Here is a 25,543-nt window from a genome sequence, read left to right on the forward strand (position 1 = left end):
TAGACATCCAGATGAGTGGAGTTGTATCTTTAGGCTAATAAAGTCTTGGGATGTAGAAGGAAGGCTAGATACGCAAATAGCGGGCGCAGAGTGGGAGAGAAGTTATACGCACTGAAAAAGATTTCATTCCTGCGACTCTGAGAAAGGCTCCAGCAATTACATCTTGAATGAAGCAAATGTCAGATATAGATAGCACAAGAGCGGGAGAAACGGAGAAAATATTCTATAGAGTGAGCTTCATATATTAAAGTTGCATAATGGAACATGAACACAAAGACAGTTGGGAGGATTTCTTCATGAAACTCGGTTCCTTTTAAATTAACCTCTGTGTGTCTCTATGTACGCCTAATGATGGACTTCACTTCCAACTCACACAAGAAATATCAATAGCAGAACTCCTCTTTTAGCAATTCTCATGTACAATGAGTCTACTGTGAAGTATAGTATTTTAATCCTTTTTGTAAAATCAGATTAATGTCCGGATAACTTGCTTTAGAGAAGTAACTGATTTGAATGGTTCCTGAAAAGTGGACGACAAAAAAGAAACTTTAGATTGAAGGATTAGGCAAAATCTGGCGTTGTGCTTGAATGATTTAAATGATACGGGAAGACAAACACACGTAAGTTATTGAAACAGGTGTGCAGAATACGTATTCGAATCTTATATGGTGTCTTACTATAGGGTTATCCGTATCACAGACTGTCTACTCTCATGTTATTTACTCACTTTTTAGGGTTTAGCAAAAAGAAGTATAACAGAAATAATTAAAGCTGCGTTATTATTTTGATCTAACTTGACTGTAAAATATCACTGGTGTGAAGCCTAAGGGAATCGGTTTACAAATTACTCAGCCACACACTACTTTAATGTTTATAGGAATCACTCTTGGTACCAATATAAAAGTAAACAGTTATCAACAGTGTGTAACATTCACTATGCCTCAGGACCACCCACACTATCAAGAAAAAAATGGTGTACAAGCATCCCTCACTGGAATTTTCTCTACAACAGTAACCATTACCACAAGTGTCCTCATAATCAAAGTACATTAAATAGCCACCTCTGACACTGACACCGAATAATACTTCGTTTGGACTAAATACGTTAACACCTAAGAATCACTGAAATAATATTGTAACGTTTGAGTCACATAGAACAGTTAATTGGAACTTCGCTCTCTAGTCCATTACACACATCTCAGCACTGACAACACATCAAGCAGATGCAGAATGAGTAACAATCAGTAAAACATGTGTCAACTATGTCACTGAAATAAGCAGCACTAATCTCAATTTTGTCCACACTTGTGTTCTGTCACCACGCCAGTATTGTCTAGCAATTAACTCTTGAAAAGAATATGGCGACAATAGGCCTTTAAAAATTTATGATCCCTGTATCACTTCGATTTAGTGTAACACGCACTTGCAACTGGTCCACACTTCTCGAGGTTCGTGTCTGATAGTGAACTTGTTAAGTAATCAGATTTCTAGTTTATGGTGTCTAATGCTCTTGCCTCCCTGTGTATATGATAATAATTGCCCCTTTCTTACGGCATGATAAAGACTGTCACTAAAATAAGTGAAATTCACTTTTTACACTATGTGATCAAAAATATTCGGACACCCCAAAAACATATGTTTTTCATATTACGTGTCTTGTGCTGCCACCTACTGCCAGGTACTCCATATCAGCGATCTCAGTAGTCGTTCGACATCGTGACAGAGCAGAATGGGGCGCTCCGCGGAACTCACGGACTTCGAATGTGGTCAGCTGATTGGGTGTCACTTGTGTCATACGTCTATACGCGAGATTTCCACACTCCTAAACATTTCTAGATCCACTGTTCCCGATGTGATGGTGAAGTGGAAACGTGAAGGGACACGTACAGCACAAAAGCGCACAGGCCGACCTCGTCTGTTGACTGACAGAGAGCTTCAACGGTTGAAGAGGGTCGTAATGTGTAATGGCAGGCATCTATCCAGACCATCACACAGGAATTCCAAACTGCATCAGGATCCACTGCAAGTAGTATGACAGTTAGGTGGAAGGAGAGAAAACTTGGATCTCATGGTCGAGCGGCTGCTCAAAAGCCACCCATCACGCCGGTAAATGCGAAACGAAGCCTCGCTTGCTGTAAGGAGCGTAAACATTGGACGATTGAACAGCGGAAAGACGTTGTGTGGAGTGACGAATCACGGTACACAATGTGGCGATCCTATGGCAGGGTGTGGGAATGGCGAATGCGCGGTGAACGTCATCTGCCAACGTATGTAGTGCCAACAGTAAAATTCGGAGGCGGTGCTGTTGTGGTGTGATCGTGTTTTTCATGGAGGGCTTTAGTTTTGCGTGGTACTATCACAGCACAGTCCTACACTGACGTTTTAAGCACCTTCTTGCTTCCCACTGTTGAAGAGCAATTCGGGGATGGCGATTGGATCTTTCAACACTATCCAGCACCTGTTCATAATGCACGGCCTGTGGCGGAGTGGTTACACGACAATAACATTCCTGTAATGGACTGGCCTGCACGGAGTCCTGACCTGAATCCTATAGAACACCTTTGGGATGTTTTGGAACGCTGACTTCGTGCCAAGCCTCACCAACCGACATCGATACCTCTCCTCAGTGCAGCACTCGGTGAAGAATGGGCTACCATTCCCCAAAAAACCTTCCAGCACCTGATTGAACGTATGCGTGCGAGAGTGGAAGCTGTCAACGAGCCTAAGGGTGGGCCAACACCATATTGAATTCCAGCATTACCGATGGAGGACGCCACGAACTTGTAAGTCTTTTCTGCCAGGTGTCCGGGTACTTTTGCTCACATAGTGTACGAAAGACATTTTGAAACATCAAAAATTTAGATAACATACCTTCTGCACAATCAATGCAGCAGCAGCAGCTGAGCGTTGTCGTTGGCTACATTCTTCATCGACCGCACAGCTACAGCATCGTGAGACTTAACTGATAGAGTATAACTAATATGGTACAAGCATTACCCAATGGAATTTCTTTAACAAACTTTAATGGCTAACTTTCTTGAATAATAACGTGCATTAGTTAAAACTGGTAAGGCACCTGTGTTGTCATTATCATCATTATTACCAAGCAGGGTACCTTTCCTTTGCATGCAATCACTGGGTGTTGTAAAAATATGAAGACTGATTAATTGTTTACTACCAGTTTTTTGTTTGCTAATGACCAGTTTCAGTCTAAATTTTGCTGACTCATTAACTGTCCATTCTTGTATTACATAACAGAGGCTTAACTAATTTAAGAGTTTTTCAGTAGTAACGTAAAATTTCACTGGCAGAAGCTAATAACTAAAGATACAGCACAAATTAAGAGTGTGCAGTTTCAGTTAATCGCTTTCTGATTCATTTATTTTATCGTGAGTTGTTATGTTGTGGAAAAGTGTGCAAACTTGTGTTGCAACGCCAGTGATTACTTTCATAACTTCCTTTGCCATTATCTTTCTTTGGAATGTGAGCATTCATTGCCCTAGTGGGCTGGTGACCGTTTAATTATTCTCTTTTTTGCGAATCAATATTTTTTACATTAAATATTACGTGTACCTTTTTTACCCCTGTGCGGTTCATGAGCGATTGCACTGAATTCCACAAATTTCAAAATTATTATCAATATTTAGATTACGTTTAGAATAGATTCTTCCTTCAGAAGGGTCCGGGTCCGTCGTGCACTTTCCTCCTACTAACCGGTATTAATTTCCTTCGGTAACGATAGCCTTACTTATTGCAAAATTTCATTAGGTATACGCGATCACGCTCATTTATATCACAATCCAATAGGTCGATTAGGAAGGAGGAGGTTACAATTTATTACAAGGCTCCAAAATGAGATTTTTCACTCTGCAGCGGAGTGTATGCTGATATGAAACTTCCTGACAGATTGAAACTGTGTGCCGGACCGAGACTCGAACTCGGGACCTTAACCTTTCGCGGGCAAGTGCTCTACCATCTGAGCTATGCAAGCACGACTCACGCCCCGTCCACAAAGCTTTACTTCTGCCAGTACCTCGTGTCCTACTTTCGAAACTTTACAGAAGCTCTCGTGCGAACCTTGCAGAACTAGCACTCCTGAAAGAAAGGATATTGCGGAGACATGGCTTAGCCAGAGCTTGGGGTATGTTTTTAGAATGAGATTTCATTCCCGCGAAGGGCAAAGATCCCGAGTTCGAGTCTCAGTCCGGCACACAGTTTTAATCTGCCAAGAAGTTTCATATCAGCGCACACTCCGCTGCAGAGTGAAAATCTCATTCTGGAAACATTCCCCAGGCTGTGGCTAAGCAACGTCTCCGCAATATCCTTTCTTTCGGGAGTGCTAGTTCTGCAAGGTTCGCAGGAAAGCTTCTGTAAAGTTTGGAAAGTAGGAGACGGGGTACTGGCAAAAGTAAAGCTTTATTACAAAGTTTTCAAATTAAGTTTTCAGAGAGCACAGCAGTTAACTTTAAACACCTAAGATGTTTTTCACCCATCTAACATTCTCCAGTTGATGCATAGCTGGCTAATCTTTCACTAACGGCGAAGTGCAACAAACCACATACACGTCGTCTTCCAAGCGTGCCTCAATACTTTTCTCCCGTGAGCTTTTGTGATCAATGTTTTGATGTGTTTCTTCAAGAATTTCTGCCCACTTCAATTCAACATATTTGTAAGCCCACATCAGTTGATAACCACATCCTTAGAAGCAATTCGTATTAAGACGTACATTTAAGTCTGATTTCGCGTAACTGTCTCCATGTCAATGCTACTTTGCACCAATTCCCTCTAATGTCTCTATTTACCCAGCTACGCTAATGTGCCTTGCCAATCACAGGTAAGTTTACGTAAGTCAAACTCTTCAAAAAGCACCCTGTCTCATTACAATTAAATTCGTTGATAAACATTTTCACAAATACATTTTGACTATAATTATGCAAAACACAGTCACAAAATTTATGAAACTGAATATTAGCTAAATGTCACTGTAAGAGAGTGCTTCGATTTACTATGAATCGTAAAGCATAATGTTGCGTAGCGGTTAGAGTGGCCGTAGGTTCTTCCAAAGATAGGGAATGAAATCTTGAGGCGCTGCCGTTTCCTCTCTCACTTCTTCAAGAGATTTTCTTCCATCTTCTGCAGCGTTGATGGTTAGTTGGTGCTTTAATAGCAAGCTCTTCTCAGACACCCGTGCTTCATTAGCGCTTTACAAAATCTTTAATTTCTCTTCTGCATGTACGTATGTATCTATTATGCTTTGCATCACATTTTGAAACTGGCCTGAACCAGATACTACGGAATATAGATCTCAGGCTTCTCTCTGATTTTAGGTTGGCGCTGTACTACAAGTCAGGCAAAATAGAAATTACAAGCATCACATCCAAGTAATCGCATCCAAATAGCGAAATCTGTGTAGTTGGAATAATATTGAAATGAGAAATGATGTACTGTAATGAGAAGTAGAAATAGAATGAGCAAAAATGGGTAAAATACGATTAATGAGAAAAATACAGCAATTACGGATTTTATAATTGGACATGTTTTCACATAACTGTTGGCTGTTTCTGACAGGTGAGTTGTAAGTTGTGGTAATGACGTTATGTTGGCACCAAATTTCACCACGATTCTACTCAACGCCATCGTGGACGTGTTACTCTGTGGGAAGGTCGTCACAGTCCCTCTTACCCATGCTACGTCCCTTCTTTTGATGCCTCTGCGATGGAGATGAGAACCACGACGACCAGCGTTGCGATCATGCGTTTTCTTATTCGGGTCTGAGGAAAACATTCCAGACACAGTGTCGTTCGCAATCGACACAAACAGGCCGCCGCAAAGGACGCCAATGAAACCTTCCCCCCCCCCCCCGCCCCCCTCCCCCGTTCTCCTGTGGCTCTGATTCGCACACATTTCGCAGTCGAAAACGACAATCCGCAGTGCGATGAGCAACGGGAAGACCTACTTCATAACCTTTGACACTGCCCACATCCTTGGGCATTTTGACTCTGCTCTAAGGATATTATGGGGCTGCGTCATTACCGAACATGATTGCGCCCGTTTCGAGCGCAGGGCAACCCGCAATTTTTACTCTAATGTACAAGTTGGAACCTCTAGGGACCGTTCAAAACCATTCGACCAAATATGAAGGTGATCCGAAGGAGCTAAGAGGGATTATGCTTTTGCAGCTCCTGTATTTTTTAGCTTCCTGTGGCGTGATCACAGGGGGATGTGACCTTGACACAGTCGTGAATAAAATGGAGAAGGGTCCCTCTACGACCAGGCAGTTCGATGAAACCCTTGGCAGAATCAGCCTGCCTTTACTGAGAATTATAAAAGTGCGCCTGTCCAGGCAGAGCCCAAGACTGGAGTAGCAGGCGCCTCCAGGCAGGCTACACTTCTGCTCTATCGCCACTATAATGCTACTCTTGTGCCTGATAGGGGGCCATCTGGAATCGGAGGGTGTCAAAGGGTTTGCTGGTCTGCAACTGCATGTGTCAGTATGCCAATGTGTCATGCATCAAGCTATCAAACTGTCAAATTCATGCACCTGCTGGTATTTAAACCGTCACCTACCACTTGCAGTCAGCCAGCCAGCCTGGGTTCGCCAGCTTTTCGAGCTACACGTACCCACCAGTAGCCTTTATCCTGGTTACAGAAGGACTTGGCATCTCGACACTTCGGCGTCCTGAACATTGATAGCTCATTGCTGTGTTTGTGTTTGGAGACAATCATCTCACCAGGTGGTTCTTAAGATTTTGACCTAGCCATTCTAGGCGAGCAGTTGAACTATGATTTAACCTATCAGAAGCATAAAGTAAGACAGACTTCGATAGATACTGTTTTGTGTACTAAATATGGAGAAGAGTGAATTTATGTGAGCCACACTACTTATAAATATGTAAAATATCGTGATTATCTGTGTGTCTGTCTGAACACGCTTCTAAAAACTACCAGACGAATTTTCGTTCGGTTTTCACAGGTAACGTGAGCGTAACTTGGGGTGCCGTACAGCATTTAGTTCATCAAAATATGATCCCGAAAAAAATATCCTAATTTATAGTTTTACTGAAACTGACATGTCTGTCTGTCTGTCTGTCTGTCTGCCTGTTTTCACAGGTAGCTTGGGCATAGTTTGGGGCACCTTATATACTTTATTCAAACGAAATCAGATCATTGGAAAAAATATCGCAATTCAAAGTTTCATCCATACTAGTGTTATAAACGCAAAAGTAAATCTGTCTTATGTTTTTATGAGCAACTTGCTGAACTGATTTCGATGAAATTTGTTATGGAGGTAGCCTGAACCCTGAGGAAGACCATATGCTACTTCATATAGTGTGTAGTACAAGATACTTTCTGATTTGAAGAATATTACGCAAATTAGGGACAATAATTACTATTTGAAAAAGCAATTTACTCTTTCAGTTTTGATCTTTACCATATTTGTGAAAATATTGTAAGGTGGCTATAATTTCGCATCTTACAAGCACTCATACATACTTTGCCATGATTTACAACCGGAATTAGGTATCATTTGGTAGGTTGTACATTGTATATATGAATATTTAAAGAAGACTGACAATGTCACGTGCACCTTGTAAATAGTTGTTAGTGCTTATTGCATGAAAGGTGACAGTGTCTTTAGTATCAAAACAGCGTAATGAATGATTGCCTATATTAGTAGAGGTTGGGCCGGCCGCGGTGGCCGAGCCGTTCTAGGCGCTTCAGTCCGGAACCGCGCGACTGCTACAGTCGCAGGTTCGAATCCTGCCTCGGGCATGGATGTGTGTGATGTCCTTAGGTTAGTTAGGTTTAAGTAGTTCTACGTTCTAGGGGACTGTTGACCTCAGATGTTAAGTCCCATAGTACTCAGAGCCATTTGAACCATTTAGTATAGGTTGGAACGCCAGTGGGAATGAAATGGCAGGCGTAGCTCAAGCCCTGGGTGAAAAAGCCTGCACAGGAAGTAGCCAAGACGGATGGTCGGGGAACTTGAGCGCTGAAGCACAATACAGCAGCGGCCGGTCGGTGTTGTGGTGGGGCCGGAAGGATAACTGCATAATACTTCGGAAACTCTGAAAATCTTGGACACAGCAGAAGGGAACGAGCAAGCGTTACCTCGGAAATCAAGCAGGCTGGGTTATTTCCAAGGATTTTTACTATGAGAAGCGTACCATTGCATGTATTCCTAATTAACGAGGTTAGGTATTTCCTCGCAAACTTTTCGCGCTGGACGACAAAACACTAAAATATGGGTGACTGGCATTTGGAAGAATCTGTAGAGAGGGGGAATATTCTGTGGTTTTGAGAATATGATTCGCCTTCTGCAGTTACGAGGGAGGGGAGCCGAGCTTTGCTGGGAAGCCAGCGGTGGAGAGAAGAGGTCTTCCGTTTTGAGTGCCCATGTTTGACGGTTGCTTAGTATCAGCTTTTGTTGTTACAGACGGACTAGCTGTCTTTTCTCTCAGGAGATTTTATAGTTAGATCGGTTAGGCACTGTACTGTTGCGAACTTACACGATTCTGGACTTCGCCTCCGGGTAGGGAGTCGTCATTGACTACGCAGCGTTCAGTGCCTGAGAGCACTTCTTCTGCCTGTACTCACATTGAGACGTTATCTGAACTCTGCCCTTGTGGCTGGGACTTCACGTTTATCGTCTGTAGAACATAGAGAGGAGAAGACAATATTAGATTATACTAGTCAGAGATCTTCTGCCGTCCTAGTGTTTGAATGAGTCGTACTTGTATTTTGTGGCTGGAGTTCCTCCATCGTCGCAGACGTGTACGAGAACCATCACTCCGTCGCACCAGACACAGTACATACGGTGATATTGCTATTTGCTTCCGCGTAACTTTTATTTCCTCTGAGGATGCACACCACTGTAGATCATCTTTGAAAGTAGTGTCTTCTAGTATTTGGTATGTGGATGATGTCTGTCATCTCACGTTATTTATATTAGGTCGCGTAGCCATAAAAAGGGGCAGATTAAACAATTGATCACTAATATTAGTTAGGAAATTCATTTGTGTCTCTTTATGTCCATTGGGCATTAATATATAAACGTTTGTAATATATAAAGGGGTTTTAATCTACAATAAAAGTATAATCAGAAACAGCATTTATCATTTTGTAGTTACTAGTTCCCTTAATCATTCATTTATGTTTATATTGTAATTTATATGTTAAAGAGCAAGAAGGAGGAGATAATATCACTGTTAAGAGATCCTAAGATCTGCTTCAGGGGGTAGTCAGACAGGGCCAAATCTTCATTTTCGCGTTCAGTATTTTTCGTTGCGCACATTCATTTTACACCCGCCTGGAGTAGCATTATGGACATGTACCCCACGGAATGAACTATTTTGTACTAGGATGGAGTAATTCTTATAGTATTATCTCATCCAGTACAAAATAATATAACCATCAATTGTCTGGACAAGCGAACTAATAAGAATACGAGGGCGGAGGAATAACTGAATCATGATTCTGCAGTCATTCTGCGTTCATTCATGAGCTTACTGCCATAAATTTATTTACTACACGTTTATTTATCTGTCTGCTCCTTATGTTTGGAACAATTTTTCGAGACATGACAGTTGGAATGTAGAATAACACACATAATAACCCATATTATAAAAAAAATTTAACTAATATTACAAATTTTTTTATGTTCTTTCAAAAATGGCAGTTCCCATCTTTCTTTAGACTTGAGGCCCATGCTTCCTGTCATTCATCCATCCGTGAGACTTAGTTTGAGCAAGAAAAAGTATCCTAATCTTTTCAAAGTGGTCGTCCACGTGCTTCATTTAGCCATTAATATGCAAAACAAGTAGTTACGTCAATTTTTCTAGAGGTTATCTATTGGACATCATACAATTATGTCAAATTCTGTGAAACATTATGTGCTCATGTTTATGGTCTTGGCTTGCATTAAAAAAAAAATTCACAGACTGATTGTCCAAGTCTAGTGTTTTCCTAACGTGTATAGTCTTTAAACATTTCACAAATCAATTTTCTGAATCTCGACAGCCTGCCCTTTTATGCACTGTAGTACCTCTTTTAACATGATAATAGCTCAGAAAATATTGATAAATGTACATATCCCTTCATTGCAATAACTTAACTTAATTGCTATATATATATATACAATATACTTTACTTTCGCCATACAAGCTTACTTTAATTCTTTCTACTTATTCTATAAATGGCTTGAGATGGCTCACATGGTGGAGTCCCAAAAATTTTCCTGATGTCACAGATTCAATTTCAACCGCGTCTGCATGCGCTAGTCTTCTTTATACTTACACGGCAGCTATATCTCTTGAATAACTTTTGATATAGCTTCATTTGTTTATTGGACAACCTGTAAGACTTAACTATGACTTTTTGTCCAACTGAAAATTCCCTTACGTGCGCCTTTTGGTCCGCGCGCACCGTGCGCTTCTCTCCAGCTACCTGAATATTGCAGAAAGCCTCCTCTACTATGACTTTCGTTGTCGGCGCGTCCTTTGTGGGAAATTGATCAGTCCTCGAATTTTATCTGGAGGGTCCCTATTCTTCAGAACCATCATAGGTGGCATCAATGAAGTACTGTGGGGCAGCTCGTTTATCACATCCTGCAAATCTTTAAGAAATACATCCCAGCTAGCATGATTCTTTCCACATTATAGTCTACATAAGTTACCCAAATCTTTCATCGTTCCCTCCGTTGGGTTTGAACTCCGATGGAATCTACTAATAAATATGGGCTTTATGTTATACCTTTTTAGTGTTCTTTTCCATACCTCAGATTTATATTGAAGTCCTTTATCTGAGATAATGCAATCTGCAGTTCCCACTTGGTTTATGAAGTCTCCGCACAAGACTCTACTGACAGTTGCACCAGTCACCCTTTTTAGTGGTGTCAACGTCACAGCCGGCCGCGGTGGTCTAGCGGTTCTAGGCGCTCAGTCCGGAACCGCGCGACTGCTACGGTCGCAGGTTCGAATCCTGCCTCGGGCATGGATGTGTGTGATGTCCTTAGGTTAGTTAGGTTTAAGTAGTTCTAAGTTCTAGGGGACTGATGACCACAGATGTTAAGTCCCATAGTGCTCAGAGCCATTTGAACCATTTTCAACGTCACAAATTTGGATGTCAGCTCCAATATTACCGATATATATATTGATGGCCCCTCGGTGTGTTGGGTAACGGTCCCATTAAATCCGTCGTTGCCATATGCCTTAGTTTCTCAGGAATAATTGGGTATAAAGGAGCCTGGGTCCCTACAGTTGTGGATTTCGTCTTTTGGCAGTTTTTACAGATGGCTAGTACTTTCCTCATACGTTTCTTCATGTTTTTAAAATAGCAGACACTCTTCATTTTAATAAAACATTTTCGTGGACCGAAATGTGCATAACTTAGGTTGTATATAACATATAAGCTTATTTGTTAACTCTTTTGGTATGCCCACCACCCACAACGAATCGTTAACGTTTGCCCTATAAAACAGAATCCCTTTTCTCAAGAGGTAGTCCTGTCTTATGCGGGCCTGCGTCCGATCCTTTATTTTTCTTTTATTTTGACTAAATCTGGGTCCTTGTCCTGCTCATTCTGGGTATTACGCATCGTTACAGTGACGAAGTTTTCAAATACGATCCTTTTGAGGTAGAGCAGCGAAAAGTGCTCTTGATTTAATGCTTCAGCCGTCTCTTCTCTTATACCAGCAGGTGAGCGGGACAGGGCGTGAGCAATGAGGTTTGTCGGACCAGCACATAGACTGTTGAAAACAGGTATTCTTTAAGCACAGCTACCCATCTCGCTAGTCTTCCATGGGGACGTTTGGCTGCTAGGAGAATTTCTAGGGCCCTATAGTCCACATAGACTTTTGTTTTCTACCGAACAGGAAGTATCTAAACTTTTTAAATACCCATACTATTGGAAGGGCTTCAAGTTCAGGAACAGAGTAATTTCTTTCACTTTTGTATAGTAGCCTGCTACCAAAGGTCATAGTTCTGGGTACCAATTTTCCGTTTTGTTCAAACTCCTGACACAACGTAACTCCCAAACCGGTCTTCACGCTGTCAGTGGCCATACAAAAATCCTGTGATAAAATAGGAGCATTGACGAGATCCACCTTCAAATTATTGAATTCTCGGTCTGGACACTCATCCCACAACCAAGCTGCTCCTTTTCCCGTCAATTTTCAAAGTCGGGGACTAGCTAATGTTTCCACATAGATAAACTTTTTATAAAAATTTATTATCCATATAATCCCGCTCAGTTGTTTTCTGGTTGTAGGAGTGCAAACTTTGTAATTGCTGCCATCCTCGCTGGCTTAGGACTAATCCATTCTCCTGTTATCAAGTGTCCCAGAAAGCTAACCCTACTGCTCCCTAAGCAAGACTTATCAATATTTGCAGTCACCCCATACCTATGCAAACTGCCTAACACTTCATCTAAGAGTTTGTTATGTCTCTCACAGGTATTTTCTCCTATCAGTATATCGTCTACATAACACGTGATCTTCTCTTTTAACTCTTCACTCAATATTTTGCTAAAACCCCTAATACATGAAACTGAATATATATTCAATCCAAAAGGGAGCCTTTTGAACCGAAAACATCTTCCGAAAGCAATAAAGGCCGTGTATTTTTGGCAGCCAGAATCGAGCTCTATCTGCCAAAAGCTCGATTGCAAATAAAGTGAGGAAAACCCCGAAACCCCGTGAAATCTTTGAAGGAGCTCCTCAAGCCTTTCAGGGCGATCCGTCTCTGGCACAATAATGGTATTTATTTGGCGTGAGTCTAACACCAGTCGAATTCCACCGTCCCTTTTTTCTACTATGAGTAGTGGACTGTTATACCCAGATCTCGCGGCCTCAATTACGCCTTCGTCCTCCATTCTTCATAACTCACCGAGAACCCTTTCCCGGTTTAACCATGGCATGGCATAAGAGGGTACCGTAAATGGTCTCTGTTTCTTTACTTCAAATTTATATTGATGCCTCTTAATGCATCCGGTTTTAGGTAAGAAGATGTCCATATTACCTACGTTTCCCAGATTCTTGAGTTTCGAATCAATCGTACTGTTAATTTCATTAATCTACTCACGTACTGACTTGAACTCTACTCTATTCTCATTATTTTTTCTACACTCTTCAAAAATGGTTCAAATGGCTCTGAGCACTGTGCGACTTAACCTCTGAGGTCATCAGTCGCCTAGAACGTAGAACTAATTAAACCTAACTAACCTAAGGACATCACACACATCCATGCCCGAGGCAGGATTCGATGCGACCGTAGCGGTCTCGCGGTTCCAAACTGTAGCGCCTAGAACCGCACGGCCACTCCGGCCGGCCCTACACTCTTCCCTCTGAACTGTATGTTGGTCAGTTAATTGTATTTTTAAACAGCTCGCCAGAATTTGAGCTTTTATCGCTTCTCATTAAATCTGATTTTTATTTTATTAGCTTTCCCTGACTGCAAATTTGTGAATCAATCCTGTGTTTGGACCTGTTATGTTGTCACTCATGAACAGCATTCCTGTGGGTATTTTCCAGCAGGATAACGCTCGCCTACTTACCACTGTTGTAACCCAACATCCTCTACAGAGTGTCGACATGTTGCCTTGGCCTGCCGATCAGCAGATCTGTTTCCAATCAAGCATATATTGGACATCATTGGACGACAACTCCAGCGTCATCCACAACCAGCATTAACCATCCCTTTGACTGACCAAGTGCAAGAGTCTTGGAACTCCATCCCACAAACTGACAGCCGGCACCTGTACGTTCACATGCTTGCATTCAACATTCTGGTGGTTACACCGGTTATTAACGTACCAACATTTCACATTTTCAGTGACTTATCTCGTGCTTACATTAACCTATGAGCTTGGAATTTTAATCACTTAACTATGTTACCTAGATAAATACATTCCCGCAATTTCTTTAATCTACATTAGTTATTTTTGGGTGTTGCGATTTTTCCAGTCAGTATATTTGCAGTGCAATACAAAGATAAATGTGTGTGTGGGTTGCCGTTACGCCAAACAACTCACGCCGTGTCGGTGTGTGTGTGTTGCCGTTACGTCAAACCATTCACAAAAATCCCTGTACAACGTTCGGAATTTCGGGTCCACGCTGTGTAGTTTGGTCTGCATGAAGCACAGCCAATGCAACAGGCTGTCTCTGTTATTACTGCGTCACACTGCCACACAAATAAAATAATAGTAACTAAACCTAACATTATATAATTCACCAACAAGTTTTCCATTAGTCTAAGTTAGTGGTTGCAGGATAATCAAATTTTGGCATTCACTTTGAAGGAAATGCATGATAGTTCCTAAGATGCGTTCATTTTTGGTAGCGACTATCTTCTTTCGATATATAATGGTTCAATAAATCTGTGTGGCCTATTTGGAAATTTGTGGTAAGGTCTTATGGGACGAAACTACTTAGGTAATCGGTCCCTAAGCCTACACACTACTTAATCTAATTTAAACTAACTTATGCTATGGACAAAAAACACACCCATGCCCGAGTGAGGATCGAACCTCCGATGGGGATAGTCGCACGTACCGTGACAAGGCGCCCTAGACCACGCGGCTACTACTCGCGGCTATGTGTGGCCTCATTAGGGTTTTTAGCAGTAATTAAATTTGTCCCATAAGAAACAGCCCCTACTACTTTAACGTGGTGAAGAGGTTTGAGTGTCTCAACGATCCTCAGACCAATACTGGTTAGAGCAATGCTGATATGGTCACTCAGGCCAGATTGGTCTGCAGATGAAAGATCAGAAAAAGAATAGTCTCCCGTAGTGGAGCTTCCTTGTTGGAGTATGCGGGCGGCAACCACTTACTTGTGTCATACCTCTTCTATTTTTTTATTCTATCGGCTTCCCTTGAACAACTCTTCCTTTTTTTCAAGCCCGACAGTGTTACGTTTCGAGGCCTAAGGGTGGTTTTCATTTTCATCTTCTATTTCCCCAGGTTGTGCGTGGAAAGTGTCCCTTGCCCATGGTTATGGTTAAAGATCAACATCTCTAACGCGATGTGAGACCACGCGAACACCTCTGCGTCCTAAGGATGGTAGGCAGCAGCCTTTGCCATGGCGCTTTATACACTTCTAACATGAACCGGGAAGACGCATCCCATATGCCAAAGGAAGGTACTCATCTAGGGTAGGAGGCCCCAACAGAAATCTTCCCGGCCCTCCAGGTTGGGGGTTGTGCATCTGTATTGGAGTTCTGTCCACAAAAAAAGCACTCGTAAGCAACAAGTAACAAGAACCCTGGGCAGAGTTTACGGATACAGCCCTCTGCAACAACAACGACCAGAGATTAGAATAGGAGATATATTCAATATAGCAACCTGAAATGTCAGAGACATCTACACAAAATAAGCTAAATTACAGAATAAATTCCAAAATAAGAAGACAAAAGTAGCAGTGTTAATTGAAACAAAAAATATTGCGCGGAACAGTAGATCTATAAGAATATACATTATTATACAGCAGAGCGGCAAAAATATAAGAGGTCAAGTAGGAAGTGCCATAATGATACGCCGGAAATGGAGAGAAAGAATAACAGCACACATCTTTTATAATGAGAGACTTAGGTCAGTTCAAAATACCTAGAGGACATACGAAAAGACTCGAGGTTTATAGTCCAGAAGAAGGCAGACTAGAAGCTGGTGAGATTCTATGAAAACTTTCAATATCTCATCAGAGAGACTGATAAAAAAAACATACTATATCTCTGTGGAGAATGGAGTGCCCGAGATGTGAACATGTGTCAAGAGCATTGCGGGAAGGTTCGGAGAAGACAGAATTAACAATAGCGAAAATATGCGAGAATTTTTAATATATAATACCCTGAAGATAACTAATACATTTTCTAGGGAAAAGGGATATTCATAAATACAGTAGGAGCGACAGAAGTCCGTATCAGCCCACACTATGTAGAAGCTAATAGAAAAGAAACATCTGTTGTGAATGATGCAACAGTGAACAGAGGATGCGATACATACAGCGTCCGTTATCTCCTGATGGCCAAAATACTTCTAAGAATTGGATGGTCAAAAACTAAGAAACGAATTAGAGCTAAGAAACAAAATCAAGGTGATTAGAAAATTACACTGTTGAAAGAAAAATTAATAGCAGACTTCTACCAGCAAAGATTAAACAGATACTTGGTAGAAAACGAAACAAAGAAGGATGTTAATGAAGAATGCAGGGGTTAAAGAACTGTATGAAAAGACCAGTGCATGAAATACTGGGCAAACAAAGCACCTGGAAATGAAAGAAAGATTTCAGAATAGGGAACGAGGAATAGGAAAGACCCTCAGCGATAAGCAAATAGTGCATGAAACTTGCTTACAGCTACGAAAAGAGCAAGCTAGTCAATATTATACAGCCACTAGAAATATTGCAATGTCTGTAAGAAGAAGATCACTTAGAAACAGCTGGGAAAAACTTTGTGAGTGATTTGGAACGCAACTGTGATGGTACAGGAATTTTTTTGATGATGTGAAATATTAATGTGAAGTCCACACTGCTCTTCTTGCTATCGAAAAAGTAAACGACTGATGATGAAAATAACCTCTGTTGTTTCCACTAGAGATCGACTCGTGGGCCTCCATGCGCACATGCACGAATGAAAAATTGAATGATGCAAGAAAAACATTGTCCATAAGACGTCATAATGTATGGTTGGATTTTAAAATATTGTCTACTTCACTGTCCAGGATCCAACCAAAGCATATGTCACATTAACCCAAATGAAATCAGACGCAAGTCTAACAAATATGTAGGCAGCAATTTCAGTGTCTTCAGTCTTAGGTGGCTTCGGGTACAAACGCCACTTTCTGTAATATTTGTTAAGCGTCGAAGACACTCAGTCGCAGTCGTTTCCTATATCGATAATAAATATTTCTGCTATTAGGCCATTAAGTGGCCTTCTCATTGCTAGCCCTAGACCTGCTTGTAAATTCTGTTGTTGAAAGATAAGTTTCTGCTATTAGGCCATTAAGGGGCCTTCTCATTACTAGCCCTAGATCTGCTTGTAAATTTTGTTGTTGAAATATAAGTAATAAAGTGAGAATACTAAATCAACTACATCTATAATTTCTATTAGTTTTGGAGTGCTCATTGCTTTGTTTTTCGGGAAGTTCTTACTTATTACCTCCGCTGTATAACCTACAGGTATACTGCCATCAAGGGATAAATACATAGCTTGAGGTGATAGAGCTAGATCATTCATACTGTTAATAAGTTCACAGCTGTTTTTATCATTTTTTTCAAATGTGTGTTTTTCAACAAGCAGGTTATTTAGTTCTCTCATTTTTTGTAGGCTGGGCTATTAACATGAATTCACGATAGGTCCGATGGGTTTGTTGGTGTTATGGTCCTTTGGCTCTGTTTTGATGCTAGGGGCTGTAGGATTCATTACAGTAAAGTCCTGTACTTCGTTCTTAGTGAAAAGGGAGCTACTGCTGTTGAGGCATTTTCTTACTTTCGCCTAAAGCTTTGGTGCAATGTCAACCTGCACTTCATGTATGTTGTCTTTTTTTTTTTTGCAAAGAATTCAAGAGCTTTTAATATATAATCATCCTTAAACATAATAACTATTGTGGAACCCTTATCATATTTCACTGCCAGGCCGTTATGCTTTTGTAGTTTGTTATTGATGAAGTACATTTATTTCAAAATAGTTTGATTTTGTTGCTTAAGTAGATGTGTGTTTTTGTATAATTTTATTAGCCTTCTGGTATAGTATAGTTGTTCAGTGTCGTTAAGTTTTGCAAAAATCAGCAGCTATTTTTATTGAGCGTATGGTGTCTTTTATGTCATTGTGATTTTTGTTTTGTTTTGAAGTATGTATGCTTCATGCCTTTATTTAGTAGTCATTTGACGCTGGTTGAAGTGGAGGTCAGTTCGATTTAGAACTTTGGGAAAAAATTGTAAGGTTACTGTTCTCATATACGTACTTACTGTGCGTAACGAGCATTTCGCTCTCATTTTAGTAATTGGCCAAAAGAGAGGGCCTTCCAGGAATTGTGAAACGAGTCCTGTCGTCCAGGACCGTGTGCCACAAAGAGTGCAGATTCGCCAAGAGATGGGGAAATTCAGAGGCGTCTATTGTGCTGAATGAGGCCAGGCTGATCAGGCCTAAGCGCTGTAGTGTGCGAGTGAGGCAGACGAGAACCTACATCATAGGGAAACCCCGTAGGAGCTGTTTGTGCCCACGGAGGCGTAGCAGTGTTAAATATGGCGGACCTAAGATCGGCTATAAAGGGAAACATTTACGAAACTATTTAATTCTGTAGTAATTCAGGGAATGAAGCCACAGTAATTTTAATCTACCATCTTTCTTAAATTTTCATGGTGATCCCTATAAAACTTGAATATTGATCATATCTATAATAGTTTAGGATTTACTGTTAAAGTTTTGTAACAAAGACCTGAATGCTAAAATCTGAACGCTTTGGTCGATCTTAACGATCGACATTTCATATAGAAGCGCATCATTAAAATGACAAATGTCGTAAATATCAACTCTGTAACTTTATTTGTTTAAAAGATGTAGTGAATTTAAATCATCAGTATGTATAGATAAGCATGAGGTCACCATTTTCTCCACACAAAGCACATTGAACGATGACAGCATGACCCCTTATTGAGTCATTAGGTAATAGAATATTTGTTATAAAGTTTAGTGCATAATAATTACTTTTGTTCTTTATTTATTTATCAGAAAGCACATTAGTGTAAGGCTACTGGCTGTGACATTCAGAGTTAAGAAGGAGATTGTATTGGTTTTATGTAAAAGAATTTAACGTTTATTTTGTAATGGATATTATTTTTACTTTATTTAGAACGTGAAAGTGGTCAAGCTTTGGTTATTTAAATACGTTAAAATGTAAAATAATGCAACATAAGCTGTAGCCAATCAGATGGACAGTTTCAGGGAAGGGAACTGCACTAGTCAGTTGAGTGGCGATGTTCGGCACGTGGAAATCACGGCCACAGACGGGCAGAGGCACAGTTATGGTCTAGACACCAATGGGACAGTGCTGGTGGAGACGCGAAAGCTAGGAAGTGAAACGACTTAGAAAATTTCGCAGTGTGTGGTATCACGGGACTTAGTCTCTGAGCAGTGAGCAGCTGTGCAGGTGTGAACTCTAACTTTTCGCGTAGATATGGTTCAAATGGCTCTGAGCACTATGGGACTCAACTGCTGAGGTTATTAGTCCCCTAGAACTTAGAACTAGTTAAACCTAACTAACCTAAGGACATCACAAACATCCATGCCCGAGGCAGGATTCGAACCTGCGACCGTAGCGGTCTTGCGGTTCCAGACTGCAGCGCCTTTAACCGCACGGCCACTTCGGCCGGCTCGCGTAGATAACGAGGTGGAGTAATGGACTTCTATTTCGCGATGAGATTGTGTAACAGTAACTCTAAATACGACCACTTTCGCTATTAGTTTGCTTTCTGAATAAACATTATTCTAACCATATCGCAACTGTGTGGCCTACATCATTTATGGGTCGTTAATTTAGCTCCAGATATTATTATTACTATTATTATGCGTTACATTAACTTTGTATGTTTCATACAATTTCGTAAACTTGCCATCAGTCAGACAATTTAACCAAAGCGTGACAAGTGTCTAATTTAGGGCGTGTATTGTGACACGTGCACTTCAACCCCTAGACGAGTTTGAGCCAAGACATTTCGACGAAGAGCCCGAATATCTTTGGGATGTTAGCTCGCATTACTCATAGGCAGTTTTTATTCTCTCAAATTATCAAGCTTCCTTTGATATGTGCTATACAGGGTGTTACAAAAAGGTACGGCCAAACTTTCAGGAAACATTCCTCACACACAAATAAAGAAAAGATGTTATGTGGACATGTGCTCGGCAACGCTTACTTTCCATGTTAGAGCTCATTTTAGTTTCGTCAGTATGTACTCCAATGTGATCAAATTGTAAATTTTCACAATCAACATGTGTGGGCTGACGAGAATCCGCACGCAATTGTGCAATCACTTCACCAACACAGATTTTCTGTGAACGTTTGGGCAGGCATTGTTGGTGATGTCTTGATTGGGCTCCTTGTTCTTCCACCTACGCGCAATGGAGCACGTTATCATGATTTCATACGGGATACTCTACCTGTGCTGCTAGAACATGTGCCTTTACAAGTACAGCACAACATGTGGTTCGTGCACGATGGAGCTCCTGCACATTTCAGTCGAAGTGTTCGTACGCTTCTCAAAAACAGATTCTGTGACTGATGGATTGGTAGAGGCGGACCAATTCCATGGCCTCCACGCTCTCCTGACCTCAACCCTCTTGACTTTCGTTTATGGGGGCATTTGAAAGCTCTTGTCTACGCAGCTCTGGTACCAAATGTAGAGACTCTTCGTGCTCGTATTGTGGACGGCTGTGATATAATACGGCATTCTCCAGGGTACATCAGGGCAACAGGGATTCCATGAGACAGAGGGTGGATGCATGTATCCTCGCTAACGGAGGACATTTTTAACATTTACTGTAACAAAGCGTTTGAAGTCACGCTAGTACGTTCTGTTGCTGTGTGTTTCCATTCCATGATTAATGTGATTTGAAGAGAAGTAATAAAATGAGCTCTAACATGGAAAGTAAGCGTTTCCGGACACATGTCCACATAACATATTTTCTTTCTTTGTGTATGAGGAATGTTTCCTGAAAGTTTGGCCGTACCTTTTTGTAACACCCTGTATACGAGGAGCAACAATAAAGTAATGAGACTGATTTTCTTTGCAAGATGTGGCAACCCCGCAGGCTTGCTTAGGCACAATATCTTTGACATTGGTCTATAAGCTGTCTCTAGTCCAAGCGGCACATTGATGCAACTGCTCAGTTGTGAGTTGTGCTGTAATAAGTTAACATGTGTTTGTGTCTCTCGTCATGGAAATGGAACCGCGTAATATTGCGCAACGGTATGCCATTTCTTTTTGCGTTGAATTGGGTGAAAACGCGATGACAACTTACAGTAAGCTTAAGAAGGCTTTTGGAGAGGAGGTTATGTCAAGAGCTCAAGTTTTTCGCTAGCATAAAATGTTTAGTGAAGGTAGAACGAATGTTGAAGATGAAGACCGCAATGGATGACCATCAACCTCACGGACAGATGTCAACTTGGCCTGGGTGTGTGAACTCACATGATCTGGTCGAAGATTATCCGTGAAAATGATTGCAGGAGAACTGAACATCAATCGAGAAACGGTTCGTCTAATAGTAACTGAAGATCTTGGTATGAGAAATATTTGTACAAAAATGGTCCCAAAAAAACACAACAGCAAGAAACGTGGAAAAATGTGGCTCTGTTAGAGCAAACGGAAATCAATCCAAAATAGTTGAGCCGTGTTCTCACTGGTGATGAAAGTTGGTTTTTTCAGTACGATCCAGCGACAAAACGCCAAAGTTCGCAGTGGTGCTCAAAGGGATCACCCAGACCAAAAAAGCTCGCATGTCAAAGTCAAAAGTGAAATGCATGCTTGTGTGCTTCTTTGATTCCAAGGGAATTGTTCATAAAGAGTGGGTGCCTCTTGGACAAACAGTTAACCAATAGTACTACAAAGAACTTTTAGAAAGACTTAGCAAAAGAGTTCTTCGTGTCCGTACCAACATCGCTGATAATTGGATTCTGCATCACGATAATGCACCATCTCATACTGCTCTTCAGTACAGCAATTTTTAACCTCAAAACAAACTTCAGTACTACCACAGCCATCTTATTCACCACATACCCTTCTGAGCGACTTTTTTCTATTTCCAAGAGTCAAAACCCCCCCATGAACCATGGACCTTGCCGTTGGTGGGGAGGCTTGCGTGCCTCAGCGATACAGATGGCCGTACCGTAGGTGCAACCACAACGGAGGGGTATCTGTTGAGAGGCCAGACAAACATGTGGTTCCTGAAGAGGGGCAGCAGCCTTTTCAGTAGTTGCAGGGGCAACAGTCTGGATGATTGACTGATCTGGCCTTGTAACATTAACCAAAACGGCCTTGCTGTGCTGGTACTGCGAACGGCTGAAAGCAAGGGGAAACTACAGCCGTAATTTTTCCCGAGGACATGCAGCTTTACTGTATGATTAAATGATGATGGCGTCCTCTTGGGTAAAATATTCCGGAGGTAAAATAGTCCTCCATTCGGATCTCCGGGCGGGGAATACTCAAGAGGACGTCGTTATCAGGAGAAAGAAAACTGGCATTCTACGGATCGGAGCGTGGAATGTCAGATCTCTTAATCGGGCAGGTAGGTTAGAAAATTTAAAAAGGGAAATGGATAGGTTAAAGTTAGATATAGTGGGAATAAGTGAAGTTCGGTGGCAGGAGGAACAAGACTTTGGTCAGGTGATTACAGGGTTATAAATACAAAATGAAATAGGGGTAATGCAGGAGTAGGTTTAATAATGAATAAAAAAATAGGAGTGCGGGTTAGCTACTACAGACAGCATAGTGAACGCATTATTGTGGCCAAGATAGACAAAAAGCCCATGCCTACTACAGTAGTACAAGTTTATATGCCAACTAGCTCTGCAGATGATGAAGAAATTGATGAAATGTATGACGAGATAAAGGAAATTATTCAGGTAGTGAAGGGAGACGAAAATTTAATAGTCATGGGTGACTGGAATTCGTCAGTAGGAAAAGGGAAAGAAGGAAACACAGTAGGTGAATATGGATTGGGGGGAAGAAATGAAAGAGGAAGCCGCCTTGTAGAATTTTGCACAGAGCATAACTTAATCATAGCTAACACTTGGTTCAAGAATCATAAAAGAAGGTTGTATACCTGGAAGAATCCTGGAGATACTAAAAGGTATCAGATAGATTACATAATGGTAAGACAGAGATTTAGGAACCAGGTTTTAAATTGTAAGACATTTCCAGGGGCAGATGTGGATTCTGACCACAATCTATTGGTTATGAACTGCAGATTGAAACTGAAGAAACTGCAAAAAGGCGGGAATTTAAGGAGATGGGACCTGGATAAACTGAAAGAACCAGAGGTTGTAGAGAGTTTCAGGGAGAGCATAAGGGAACAATTGACAGGAATGGGGGAAAGAAATACAGTAGAAGAAGAATGGGTAGCTCTGAGGGATGAAGTAGTGAAGGCAGCAGAGGATCAAGTAGGTAAAAGGACGAGGGCTAATAGAAATCTTTGGGTAACAGAAGAAATATTGAATTTAATTGATGAAAGGAGAAAATATAAAAATGCAGTAAATGAAGCAAGCAAAAAGGAATACAAACGTCTCAAAAATGAGATCGACAGGAAGTGCAAAATGGCTAAGCAGGGATGGCTAGAGGACAAATGTAAGGATGTAGAGGCTTGTCTCACTAGGGGTAAGATAGATCCTGCCTACAGGAAAATTAAAGAGACCTTTGGAGAGAAGAGAACCACTTGTATGAATATCAAGAGCTCAGATGGCAACCCAGTTCTAAGCAAAGAAGGGAAGGCAGAAAGGTGGAAGGAGTATATAGAGGGTTTATACAAGGGCGATGTACTTGAGGACAATATTATGGAAATGGAAGAGGATGTAGATGAAGATGAAATGGGAGATAAGATACTGCGTGAAGAGTTTGACAGAGCACTGAAAGACCTGAGTCGTAACAAGGCCCCGGGAGTAGATAACATTCTATTAGAACTACTGATGGCCTTGGGAGAGCCAGTCATGACAAAACTCTACCATCTGGTGAGCAAGATGTATGAGACAGGCGAAATACCCACAGACTTCAAGAAGAATATAATAATTCCAATCCCAAAGAAAGCAGCCGTTGACAGATGTGAAAATTACCGAACTATCAGTTTAATAAGTCACAGCTGCAAAATACTAACGCGAATTCTTTACAGACGAATGGAAAAACTGGTAGAAGCGGACCTCGGGGAAGATCAGTTTGGATTCCGTAGAAATGTTGGAACACGTGAGGCAATACTAACCTTACGACTTATCTTAGAAGAAAGATTAAGAAAAGGCAAACCTACGTTTCTAGCATTTGTAGACTTAGAGAAAGCTTTTGACAACGTTAACTGGAATACTCTCTTTCAAATTCTGAAGGTGGCAGGGGTAAAATACAGGGAGCGAAAGGCTATTTACAATTTGTACAGAAAGCAGATGGCAATTACAAGAGTCGAGGGGCATGAAAGGGAAGCAGTGGTTCAAAATTCAAATGGCTCTGAGCACTATGGGACTCAACATCTTAGGTCATAAGTCCCCTAGAACTTAGAACTACTTAAACCTAACTAACCTAAGGACATCACACACACCCATGCCCGAGGCAGGATTCGAACCTGCGACCGTAGCAGTCCCGCGGTTCCGAACTGCAGCGCCAGAACCGCTAGACCACCGCGGCCGGCGGGAAGCAGTGGTTGGGAAAGGAGTGAGACAGGGTTGTAGCCTCTCCCAGATGTTATTCAATCTGTATATTGAGCAAGCAGTAAAGGAAACAAAAGAAAAATTTGGAGTAGGTATTATAATACATGGAGAAGAAATAAAAACTTTGAGGTTCGTCGATGACATTGTAATTCTGTCAGAGACAGCAAAGGACTTGGAAGAGCAGTTGAACGGAATGGACAGTGTCTTGAAAGGAGGATATAAGATGAACATCAACAAAAGCAAAACGAGGATAATGGAATGTAGTCAAATTAAATCGGGTGATGCTGAGGGGATTAGATTAGGAAATGAGACACTTAAAGTAGTAAAGGAGTTTTGCTATTTAGGGAGTAAAATAACTGATGATGGTCGAAGTAGAGAGGATATAATATGTAGACTGGCAATGGCAAGGAAATCGTTTCTGAAGAAGAGAAATTTGTTAACATCGAGTATAGATTTAAGTGTCAGGAAGTCGTTTCTGAAAGTATTTGTATGGAGTGTAGCCATGTATGGAAGTGAAACATGGGCGATAACCAGTTTGGACAAGAAGAGAATAGAAGCTTTCGAAATGTGGTGCTACAGAAGAATGGTGAAGATAAGGTGGGTAGATGACGTAACTAATGAGGAGGTATTTAATAGGATTGGGGAGATGAGAAGTTTGTGGCTCAACTTGACTAGAAGAAAGGATCGGTTGGTAGGACATGTTTTGAGGCATCAAGGGATTACAAATTTAGCATTGGAGGGCAGCGTGGAGGGTAGAAATCGTAGAGGGAGACCAAGAGATCAATACACTAAGCAGATTCAGAAGGATGTAGGTTGCAGTAGGTACTGGGAGATGAAGAAGCTTGCACAGGATAGAGTAGCATGGAGAGCTGCATCAAACCAGTCTCAGGACTGAAGACCACAACAACAACAAAGAGTCAAAACGACGGTCAAGGGACACCATTTTCAAACAACACAAGATGTCCAAAGAGCTTTGACGAGGGTCTTGGAGGATATTACAGAAGATGAGTTCCAGAAATGTTACCATCAATGCCAGAAGCGCTGGAAAAAGTGTGTGCAACCAGAAGGAGACAACACTAAACTTGACTAAAACGGTAAGCAACAATTTTTTGACATCAGTCCCATTACTTTATTGTTGCACCTTGTATTTTAT

The sequence above is a fragment of the Schistocerca nitens genome, chromosome 7 (genome assembly GCF_023898315.1).
Source record: "Schistocerca nitens isolate TAMUIC-IGC-003100 chromosome 7, iqSchNite1.1, whole genome shotgun sequence".
Lineage (NCBI taxonomy): Eukaryota > Metazoa > Arthropoda > Insecta > Orthoptera > Acrididae > Schistocerca > Schistocerca nitens.